The 12201-nt window shown below is 42.6% G+C and overlaps 1 long non-coding RNA gene across 3 annotated transcripts; it reads left to right on the top strand.

Annotated features, from left to right (window-relative positions):
• Nucleotides 1-2: 2 nt before the first annotated feature.
• LOC309539645 lies at nucleotides 3-4018 on the top strand. Of its 3 annotated transcripts, none has more exons than XR_014222904.1 (3): nucleotides 3-954; nucleotides 1496-1587; nucleotides 3278-4018. It is a non-coding gene; the product is annotated as an uncharacterized lncRNA (long non-coding RNA). The 3 variants fall into 3 exon arrangements; XR_014222905.1 differs by having other exon boundaries at nucleotides 3-1587; nucleotides 3278-3346; nucleotides 3694-4018; XR_014222906.1 differs by having other exon boundaries at nucleotides 3-1587.
• Nucleotides 4019-12201: the final 8183 nt, after the last annotated feature.

The following is a 12201-nucleotide window of genomic DNA, read 5'->3' as shown; positions in this document are numbered from 1 at the left end:
CACACACACGCTCTCTCACACACAACACCCTGGGCCGGCCTCCAAGCGGCGAGGAGGACGAGCCTCGGCGGCATCCCGCCCCAGCTCGATTTCCCAAGAGAGAGCCGAGGGGAGGGGCCGGCGCCATCTTGGGAGAGGCGCCCGTCGAAGCCGGGGAGGGGGGGGGAATGCGCTGCTGAAGGGGGACTAAGGGTCGAAGCCCTCCCTGCTGGAGAAGGGGCGCCCGGGAATGTGCTGGGGTTCACACGGGACGCCCTTCGAGCAAAGCCTTGGGTCATTCTCCCCTGAAGCTCTCTGGCCTCTCCCCGCGCAATCCGAGCGGTTCAAAACCTTTCTTCTGCCTGAGGTGAAGGGCAGTGTGGATGCAGCACACCTCGCATTTCCGTGCACTGACACGGAGTGGGCTTCGCTTCGAGCCTGGAAAAGGGATTTCTCCCACTGCACCTGAGGCAGCAGCAGGATTGTCTTTGGTTACCTGGCATACGTAGGCAGCAAGGTCCTGCATCACCTGCTGTGCTGCTCCCCAGCACTTGCCACTTCACTTTGCCCTAGAGTAGTATAAGGGGAATAATTTGGATATATTATCCGTTCATTGTAAAAGAGATTCGGAGGATCTAACACGCACAAACCATATGTGACTCCCCTCTATTTTAACTCGCCTTGTGTAACAAAAACGTTTTCACCAGATTGGGTTTTGATTGCTGTGTCCGTTGATGTTACGAATGTTGTTATGGCCTTTGAGGAGTGCAATCAACATTTTGATGAGGAAGAAGATATATAATAAGGCTGTTTCTGTGCTTGTTGGAGCCGCTTGTGCCCACACATCTATTATTAGCACTGAGGATGGGGATGAACATGAAACACCTTGCCTATTAAGTCTTCAGTGCAATACTTTTCCTGATGGGAATTCGCCTCCACAAAGGCTTGACTGCTGTAGCACCTGGATATCTTTGGGTAGGTCTCGCTTAGAATGTGTTTGGAAGTGTTTTTTAGCACTTGGGTTTTAGGCTGCAAGTAAAATTTCCTCCGCACCAGCATTACTGCACTAGTAATGGACATAGCCAGGATTTTTGTTTTTTGGGGGGACAAAACCTCAGTTATTCTTTTTATTAACGGGGGGCAGCTGCCCCTCCCTGCCCCCCTCTTGGCTAAGCCCCTGGCACTAGTACTGCAAAATATTTCGCTCCATCCTCCTAGGTAGTGCAGCCGGGAGAATCCGCACTGGTAGGTAGGCCACAGAAAGCCCCGAAACACTGAGGGGTTGAGCTATTCACAGTCCACTGAATCCCCAACATTGGGTCCATTGCTACACTAACTCCAAGTTGGCAAAACAATTTACCTGTCCTCTAGCACTGAGCGGTGTAAGACGCAGGGCTGCAGATGCAGCAGTGACCCACCCATCCACTCCATTAAGCCTGGCCAGGGTTTGAATTGCCGTCCCAGTTTGTAGCATTTATTTGTTTGTTTGTTTGTTTGTTTCGTTTGTTTTCTGCAGGCTCAACTGGTGGACCTGAGTAATAACAGACTGCTGGACACTAAGGGCTTCCACACTTCGTCTTAAACGTGAAGATAACAATAGCTTACCGGGTAAAGTAGGAGAGGTTGAATGTACAGAGAACTTTCTCTACTTTCGCCATGTGTGTGTGTGAAATCTTCTCTAAGACCTGTGCAGAATTTGATGTGAGTTAAGACCTCATTCTGTCTCTCCTTTTGCAGCCAAGACAAGCATCTACAGTATTTCACATACATATATCCACATATTGTTATTTCTGAAGTGGATTCCATTCAAAATGACTGCTGTTCCACACTTATTTGCTGGTTTACTTACTGTATCTGAGTTATAGCCTTCTCATGAAGGGATAGATTGTGCTGTATCCCATAATACTACTCTTCCAAAAGTAGTAATACTGGGATTGTTAATAGTTGGGATATATCTGGATTCAGACCTAATTCAGACCTTTCTGAAATTAAGAAGTCTAATAAGTTTGAATATATTGATCTTAATATTTATGGTGTTATGTCATGGAATTGGTACAATGATAGTCCCTTTCCTCCAAAAAAAGTCTAAGTTCAACCTGGTTCATGGTATATGACAATAATTTGATTACCAAGTCAGTTGTCTTGGTGGTCCTCTTGCATTTGACATAAAGGAGGAGCCACTGTCACATCTATGTACAAAAGAAGGCTGTACATAAATACAAAAAAATATTTAAGGGGCAAAACCCTACAGGGACCCTCCCCACCCCCAAAAGGCACCCCAGTCCAATAAGAATTGAAAATGCTCAGTGGCCACAAAATGTTGACTAACTGGGGAAGGAATGGAAAATGGAGCGATAATGGGGTAGAGTATCGTGGAGGAAAGCATGGCTTACTGGAATACTGAACAGGAACCCTCCATATTTTAATATTTTGTTGCAGGTCCCACTTACAAACATTTAATATTCAAATTATTCAGTTCAGTGCATGTTGTGGCAACCACAGACACATGACACTGTGGTCTACAACCACAGTGACAAGCCACACACACACACTGTGCCTCCAGTCTCAAACCACAGGCAACCCTCACACCACAACACACATACCCATTATTCACCACTCATAAAGCAAAATTCTTAACAGAATAATAATAATAATTTTAATAAATAGAACATCTTTTTGATGATTGTGATCAATACTTGATTCTGACACTAGGAAAATGCAACCTTTCTTTCTCTACTAATTCATCTACCTAGCCTCAGTATTATTGAGACTAAGCAGGGCTTCCTGTATCCCCTTGTTCCCACTAACTGATTTTGTCCTGGCCTTTCAATGCCTTTATGTCTCTCAGTTGAGTTTTCATGCCTCCACTCCCCCAAAAAATCTGCCTTTCAACCTTTTCCCTAAAATGATTCATCAAAGTTTGCTTTGTAATATATCCCCTTTTGCTCGTTGTGACTCTGGTAATTTCATTTTCATTTTCCCTGTTCATTTTCTTTTCATTTTCATTTCCTCAAGCAGAATCTAAAGGAATGAGTTAAACGTTCTTTTTTCGGGGGGTGGGGTGGGGTGGGGGGGATATGCATCTTGATGGTGGTTCAAGTTTACTTTGTTTTTATGATTGTAATATATTCTTGTTATGGAATTTAACACTGCTCTTTGCACTGGGTTGTTTCACTGCTCATACAGCTACACTTTTTATTTCTGGGAAACTAAGTGCTTGAACTTCAAATCCAAACTGCATATCAAATGCAAGACAAATCTAATGAGCGATCAATTTTTGTTCTGCTTAATCCTCCAGCAGAAAGTGGTGGCTGGGCTGCCTAAACCAGATATTCTCATAGTTACTTCTATTTTCAAGCTTCAGGCTGTGAGTATCACTCTTATGTAGCCAAAAGGACACCACCTACATACAAGAAGTGGGGTATCAGCAGGCTCAGAGGAACCCAGAGTACAGTTCAATGAGAAAGAACGATGTATGCTCAGTAGTCATGGAATGCTCACTGTACATTGGGGAGAAATATGGAAACCTGTTTGGGGGAAATGGAATGGAATGGAGAGTTTTGAACAGAAGCAGTCCATGTAGCAACATTAATTATTATTAATAATTGTTAACATTATTAAAAAGCATTAAAAGCAAGAGTAGAACTACAATAGAACATACAAAAATAATCAACATTACATTGTGCAAATGATGTCACTTCTATTATGCTCTAGTGGCCTGCTGCAACAGCTAAGTCTTACTGAACATATGGTAGTGTGGAAGACAATTTGATCTCTTCAGGGAAGGAGTTCCGTAGCCTTGCAATGTCCCCCTGAGCCATATTGCCTGAGGACAACACAAGCGAAACATCCCCTGCAGATCACAAAACTCAGGCTGGCTAGTTCTAGGCTGGGTTCTCCTTGAGTCCTAAGTCATGTATGACTTTGCAAGCTGTTTGCAGTTCCCACTTGTAACAGTTTACAATTAATTACATATTCACATAACTTCAGTTTGTATAAGAACTTCTTTCTCATAAAGCGCAGAAATTCAAAAACCTTATATTAGATGTCTCACAGTTTTGCTTTTTTCTGATCTTATGCTGTCTTCCGTTTCACTTCTCTTCCAACTTCCTTTGGTGGTTTCCTTTTGAAAGCTCTCAATCGGCAAGATAAAACGCTCTTTCAGCCTTATATAAACACTTCCACCAGCACACCACTTAGTTGACTGTGCCTTAAATTTTACAAAGCTCATAAGAGCATGGTGCCATGAATATGGTTATTTTTATGTCGGTGATTTAGAGATCAGCCTTCTTGAGACTGGGATATAGTTGTTTCACGCACTTCATCTCCTATTATGGTTCCTTCCACCACCACCACACCTTTTTAACTATGTTTATCAAAGTAGTTTATTGGATACAACAGAAGATATGCAAAACATAAATTCAGCTTTAAAAGTCAAGCCAAAAAAATTACATCATAGCATATCAATTACACAGCTTTTGGCAACAGCATACTCTTTACCATGCTTTTTAACATCTATATGAAGCCGCTGGAAGAGATCATAAGGGGGTTTGGGCTGGGTGTTCATCAGTATGCAGATGATACCCAGCTCTACCTCTCAAATCAGAACCAGTGAAGGTGGTGAAGGTCCTGTGTGAGTGCCTGGAGGCGGTTGAAGGATGGATGGCGGCTAACGGATTGAGGTTGAATCCTGACAAGACAGAAGTACTGTTTTGGGGGGACAGAGGGCGGGTGGGTTTGGGGGACTCCTTGGCCCTGAATGGGGCAACTGTTCCCCTGAAGGAGCAGGTGTGCAGCCTGGGAGTCAGTTTGGACTCACAGCTGTCCATAGAGGCGCAGGTCAATTCTGTGTCCAGGGCAGCTGTCTACCAGCTCCATCTGGTACACAGGCTGAGACCCTACCTGCCTGCGGACTGTCTCACCAGAGTGGTGCATGTTCTAGTTATCTCCCGCTTGGACTACTGCAACACGCTCTACATGGGGCTACCTTTGAAGGTGACCCGGAAACTACAACTAATTCAGATTGCGGCTGCTAGACTGGTGACTGGGAGTGGCCGCCAAGACCACATAACACCTGTCTTGAAAGACCTACATTGGCTCCCAGTATATTTCCGAGCACAATTCAAAGTGTTGGTGCTGACCTTTAAAGCCCTAAAAGGACTCTGCCCAGTATACCTGAAGGAGCGTCTCCACCCCCGTCGTTCAACCTGGACACTGAGGTGCAACGCCAAGGGCCTTCTGGCGGTTCCCTCATTGTGAGAAGCGAAATCACAGGGAACTAGGCAAAGGGCCTTCACGGTAGTGGCGCCCACCCTGTGGAAAGCCCTCCCATCAGATGTCAAAGAAATAAACAACTATCCTACATTTAGAAGACATCTGAAGGCAGCCCTGTTTAAGGAAGTTTTTAATGTTGATGTTTTAATGTATTTTTAATCTTTTGTTGGAAGCCACCCAGAGTGGCTGGGGATGGGTGGGGTATAAATAATAAATTATTATAAATTATTATTTCCACTGATCCAGAAAATAGAACAATATAAAAGAGGATCAAATAAAATCAGAATGGAAATATTCAGCAGTTATTTGTTTTATGATTTAAACTTTGTGTTTGTGTGCACCCCCACAAAAAATGTCTTTTTCAAACTTCAACCTGGATATTTATCACAGGATGAAATATCTGCAGAAACTCCAATTTCATTGTTTTGTGTGTCGCCACCCACATTGAGGTGGTGGTGGTGGTTGCATTTTGCATAATCAGTGGCTTCATTCATTTAAAAGCAATTGTTTCATTGTAATTTTATAGAAGTTTCCCCATCAGTACTGATGTACTATATTACAATACTAATTTAGTGGCAACATTGTGCACTTCTAACCAATATTGCAGAAGAGTCCAGTGAACAATAAACTTCTGTAGAAATGAACAAAATGTGCCTCAATTCAAGATACTGATAAAGAGGAAGATTCACTATTTGAGACAAGTGTTTGAACTTATCAAACTCCATGGCACTGAAAGCAGAAAGATGATGTAACATTTTGCGTAATTTTGCTGAAAATCCTTGAATCATTTCTTCATAATACATTTCGGAAAATAACACTATTTTATAAATAGCCATCCGTTTCTCCCATTTAAACCACGTAAGTAAAGTAAAGTATCCCTAACACTCCTGTTTCTTTAAGCTTTCTTAGGTAAAACAAATTCTAAAGGTGTTACTATCTTATTACTATCTTGCAGCCAAAGCAGCACAAAGTTTTGTAGCACTTTGGAGACTTAACAATTTGTACAAGCAAATAAAGACTAATGAGGTTATTTACAATCAAGCGGTGTATAATTTTTATGAAATAAATAAAAACAATAAAGCAAATTGCTTATGCTTTCATGGACAGACCCACTTTGCCAGGTGAGTGAAGTGAAATCTAAGTTGGCAAGTGCATAAAGGAGAAAATTGTACTGTGGGAGCTGAATGGCAGTGAGATGCAAATGTCATTAGTAAACTGGCATAAAGCCATACAGTAAAAGGTGGTTGAATCCCAAATTTCATCTCCATCATTTCTGTTACTTAACAGAATATGATCTGAGCTGGCCCAATATATTTTGCCGCTTGGAGCGAAGGTGTTCCACCTCCCATCTGCCATCGAGGCAATTTGGTCTTATTTCAGCACTGCTGACAAGAGAGAGTCCTCCACAGGATTTGAGAGTAGCAGGCTAGCTTAAGAGGGTGCAGGGCAGGCCACGTGGTATATGTAGATCTCCCTTCTAACTTTACTCACTGGCTTCTCTGCTTCCTGCTCACTGCCTGCTCCAATGCTGCAGTGCAGCACCATTGTGCAACACATGAATGGAGGAGCACATGACCTGGGCTGGTTGCCTCTGTCTGCCTGACTGCTTGCTTGCATAGGCAACTTTCCTAACAGTGTGAGGTCAGAGCATGTCATTTTAGGGGGTGGATCTTAATTTTTGCAAATATCTTCAGTGAGAGGTATTAAAAATATGTGGGGGGGGGGGTAAGGAATTCAAATTGCTTTTTTGTGAATAGACAACATTTAGCTTGGTAAGTCGACATTTGATGAAGAAGCACATAAACTATTCTTGGAGAAACAAAGAATTTTAATTTTACCTTTTGAAAGTTTCAGGTAATATAAAATATGTATAATATATACCGTAAATGAAAAAATAATATTAATATATAATATGACTGCAAGTACAGTGGTACCTCAGGTTAAGAACTCAATTCGTTCTGGAGGCTGTTCTTAACCTGAAACTGTTCTTAACCTGAGGTACCACTTTAGCTAATAGGGCTTCCTGCTGCTGCCGCCGCGCAATTTCTGTTCTTAACCCAAGGTACTATTTCTGGGTTAGTGGAGTCTGTAACCTGAAGCGTTTGTAACCCGAGGTACCACTGTACTTGGCAATCATTTATAATTATTTCTATGCAATTTTACATACATATTATTTACCAAGCAAAACTACCATTATATTAATGTAACCAAAATATCTTTGAATGCCCAAGTCATGTTGCAAACTTTTTAGCACCCCTCATTTTTTGCAGTTTGAAAGTTGAAAAATTCAACACACCTTACTGTGAGGTGGTTTGGGAAATGTGACCAGGCAAAACAGAAAGCCCAGCCTGTAACAGGAAAGCATCACTGCCACTAAGATACCAGTTCAGGAAAATGGCAAGACCTGTAAGGAGGAACCCGTAGAGAAATGACCATGGACAGCCACCATGTCCTTCAGCATCTACCGCATGAGGAAGCCCTCTCAATATGCCTCCAAGAGGACAGCAAGACCCAGGTATGAGAGCTCTTGTTCTAGATAACATGAAGTATTTTGGTTTTGTAGCTTTCATCAATGGAGGCTAACACAAACTAAGAACATGCTAGGTAAGCAGTTTATCTTCTGATATATCTGTGAGTTCAACCAAGCACCCTTGCAAAATGGTCTGGTTCAGCACCTCATCATAGTCTAGCATCCTGTATGATCTTAGATTATTCCCTCAGGCGCAGTTCTTCAAGTTATTAATGTTATTCTTAAGAACACACTTTTTTAAAAAAAATCCACTTTCCTGTACCACTACCCCACCCACATTTTCTCAGTGAGCACAGTCATTTGTTGTTTTTGTCCAGAGAAATTAACTGCATCACCATTTCAGCCGTCACACTCTCATTGATTGCCTTAGAATCTAGCTTGGAATTTCTGCCTTATTATCAAGTTCCTTTTCGCCTCCTGTATTTGGGGCAGCCTTTTTAGGTTCAAGGCCTACATCAGAAACTGAAGCTATGTCTGATGAATTAAGGGAGTCCTAAAAGTTTTGACTTCCTGGCAGCAAGATCTTTGGTCAGAGCTCAGCAGGGCTCTTCTAAAGTTAATCATTTGCATCCTGTAACAAATAACCAAGGTGGTTGTATATGTGTGGTGAACTATAAATCATAGTTACAGATAGGTAGCCGTCTTTAGGTATCTGAAGAAGTGTGCATGCACACGAAAGCTCATACTAAGAACTAACTTAGTTGGTGTCAGGGGTTCAGGAGCAGAGGCGAGGGCAAGGGAGGAAACAGAGAGCGAGGGGGAGGAGGCAGAAGAAAGGATGAGTGATGACGACGACCCGAGATCTCCGAGTCTTTCCAGTGAATCAGAAGATTCACAAAAAGGAGCACCAGTGGCCAGGGCAAGGGGGGAGACTAGGGGGGCACCCCAGGAAGATAGAGCCAGAGGGGACTCAGAGGGGAGCAGTTGGAGATCGGGACCAGCATCACCGCCAGAGAGTAGGAAAGAGGAAGAGCGCCAGGGATCAAGCGCTGGCAGCTCGCAACAGGAGGGAGGGCACGAGTCAGGAGTGGCCACACCTTCATCGGGGAGCGAAGTGACGGTTAGACGGAAAGTGGAAGGTTGGGCGCGCGCGCCAAGTTCAAATGCACAGGAAGGTGGCGCAGTAGGCAGCCCGGAAAGGGAGCCAGGTCCTAAAGCCCGGCGCAAGGAGACAGGAGAGTCAGGGGGGTCAGCGTCAGAAGAATCCCGGAAGGAAGAGACCCAGGGGGGCAGAGGGACCCAGAGGAGAACTGTCAGGCGGAAAAGGTGGAGCAGGGCTAGGATATTAAGTTGGTGCGCAAGGGGCGGAGACTCAGACGGAGCTTCGCCGATCTAAGCATAAGACGTAGGGTTGCACGCAGCAGCTCGAGAATGGAGACTGTAACTCAATAAAGACTTTTATTTAACGATCGCTGGCTAGCGTGATCCTCTGTGAGCTAGGATCTGGAAGTAATCCTGACAGTTGGTCTTTAAGGTGCTACTGGAAGGAATTTTTTTATAAATCATAGGTCAGAGTGTGACCAGTACTGGCTTAACTCAGATTGTGTTGGATTTGAAAAGGTAAGGCTGTGATCCAGCAGGTCTTATCAGCATATATACAGCTACACTGAGACTTCCTCACTCATTTCTGTTCATAGAGAACTGCTGCTGCATTTCACACAGACTGCTTCCCTTCAAGGGAGAGAACAGCGAGCCCTTGTGTATGCAAGGGACTTGGGACTGTGGCCAAGGTCCAATGTACTTACATCTACTATTTGTGCCAGAAATTGTGTTCGCAAGCACAACAGACTTGCTCATTTGCTGGAACAAGGAACTATCTCAGAAATGAGCTCAAGAAGTCACACGAATTATCCCAATCAACAATTTATGTCACATTTCCAAACTCAGCCTATATCAATAGCATTGTCAGTAGAACTTCCTCGCCCATACATGTTACTGCTCCTAATGTATTTCAATGCTCTCAATCTGTGAGAAGGCTTCAGCTAATGTATCTCCTGCCCTGGTCCTCAACCCTGACCAATGGCCATGCTGGTTGAGGCTGATAGGACTTGGATTCCACCCACATCTGCAAAGCCACAGGTTGCCCATCACTGATAACGATATAAAGGGCCTTTGAACAGAAGGGGAAATTATTGGCGAAAAGAGTGTGGTGGGTTACTGATTCTGTATGCCTTCTGTTTCCTTAGAAATATTTTCATAACATCCAAGAAAAATGAGCATAGTCTCTCAGGAAGAATATGTTCAGCAGGCACACATATGGTGTTTGGTTAGAAGAAGGAAAGACAAACAGGTCTGAATTTAGAACAATCCAATTAGTATAAGCTTCTCAAACGTCCATACTTCCAACTGCTGGCATTTGTCTAAAGGTGCACCAAACCCCCCCCCCCCAAAAAAAAATTCTTACAGGGAAAGTAATTTGATATGAATAAGATGCAACCCACATGTGAGTGTAAATCTAAAAACAAATGTATGTAAACGTATGTGTGTAATATGAGACTGTACACAGGATGCACTCGTTTCCTATGCTGACATATTCTCCATATATTGGTTTTTTCCAATTGTAGTATAGCTAAAATGCTCATTATGGTAGGTTATACATTCTATGCACACTACCTCGTTGCTTGTATGATTTCCCCCCTTCATGAAAGACAGACAGATTGAGGAAATCCCATTTCCTTGGTTCATACAGTTCACCAGATAGCCTTGTGCCAATCCCAATCTTTTAGCTTAATTTACATCTCGGGATTGGCGTGGCGATAACTCCCATACACCTCCCTCAGATCTGCATCCAAACAGGATAGACTAAGATTAAAAGGGAAACTGTGCCCTGTCAGATGTTATGGACTCCAGCTACCACAGCCAGTATGGTCCGTAATCAGGGGCAATGGGAGTTGGGAGTTTGAATGTGAAGTTCATAATTTGCCCTAGTAAACAAGGGAGTTATGTACAAAGATAAACTGTCTAAATGGATTTCAGTTAGCAACAGAAGACCAGTGAATGCAATTTAGTATGTGAAAGATGTAAGCATAGTCCACAAATAATGTCAAAGGAAAATCAAAATAACATTTTACATGAATTAATTTTGGGATAAAAGAAAATATAAGAAGCTGTGTATACAAGAGGCAAAAATTGGAACACAGTGATTGCGGGAGAAAATGTGAAGCAATCAGGTAAAGTAGCTTTTATGTAAGATTGCAGCATGCATGATTAAAATTAAATGCACTCTAGCCACCAACCCACCTAAACTCCAACAACCTTCTAGTTAAGGTTTTTATACACTGCACGCTGCACGCTGCATAGCAGATAGAAATAAAGGTTAAGGAAGACAGGTTGATCCCCATGTGAAATTTTGTATAAATCAGCCCAATATAAGACCCAAGAAAATATAATTCAGTGGAAAATGAGAATGTTTAAAAATAGAGGGGTGAAATCTTTACAGGGAATAAATTAAGTAAGGAGAAGGGGAAAGCAACATAAAAATTAAACTTATTCAAAGCTGACTGTAGGCCAAAGCCCAGAAAAAAAATCACAAGCCGTTCAAAGAAGTTAAAAGGAAAACCCCAAGCATTAAAAAACTTAATCCAACCTGTACAAAGGGCTATGGAAAGCTCAGCATAGATGCACCTAACCCCATGGAAAACAACTTCGTGAATTTGAAAAATAAACTTCGCTTTGTGTTGCTGCAACTGATGAGCTCCAAAGAACTTATCATTGTATGTATCTAACTCTGTATATTATTCACACTATAGGCCATTCTAGCATAGCTTGAATAGTGGCCATTTATCCATCCTTCCCTCTCATTTCAAAATCCAGAGGCCCAGTCTGAGAAAAATACCTGTCCTCTCTCCTGCAACAGGCAACAAGACAACAGTTTGTGAGCTACTGTACTGTACTGAACCAAAGATCTTCCATGCCATTGATGGCATGGACTCCCCCAATATAAGAGTAGACCTACAACATCTGGAGGACCACATGTTCTCCATCCCTAGTGTAAGGCACACAACACTGAACAATTTAGCTGGTTCAGAAACATATTTGTCTTTTTCTTCAGATGCATGCAGCCCAAATTGTGCGTTTGTTAAATTGTGCAGTGGGACATAAGATATACAAAAGCATATTTACCTAAGTTTTAGCACAGAGAACATCTGTTGAGGAAACGTCTTGAATTATGTTTCCAGGGAAGCAGCCAGACATTTAAATCTGAGAATGGAGCCCTTTTAACAGTATGAATTGTCTTGACTGGTTCTGTAAACAAATATGCCAAGTAGCATTGGCATCTTTTAGTCACTAGAAAATGAGCAATTATGTCTTAATTACTCCCCTACCCCTGTATTCTTGCATTCCTTGCATGCTTGTTGAAGGGTGACAGACTCAGCTGAATGAAGATGGATGGTTGAGCATATTATTATACTATGATG

Source organism: Podarcis vaucheri (genome assembly GCF_965113315.1).
Source record: "Podarcis vaucheri genome assembly, chromosome: 8".
In the NCBI taxonomy this organism is placed as follows: Eukaryota; Metazoa; Chordata; class Lepidosauria; order Squamata; family Lacertidae; genus Podarcis; species Podarcis vaucheri.
Note: the sequence above shows the minus strand (reverse complement) of the source record. Positions and strands in the feature narration are given on the sequence as shown.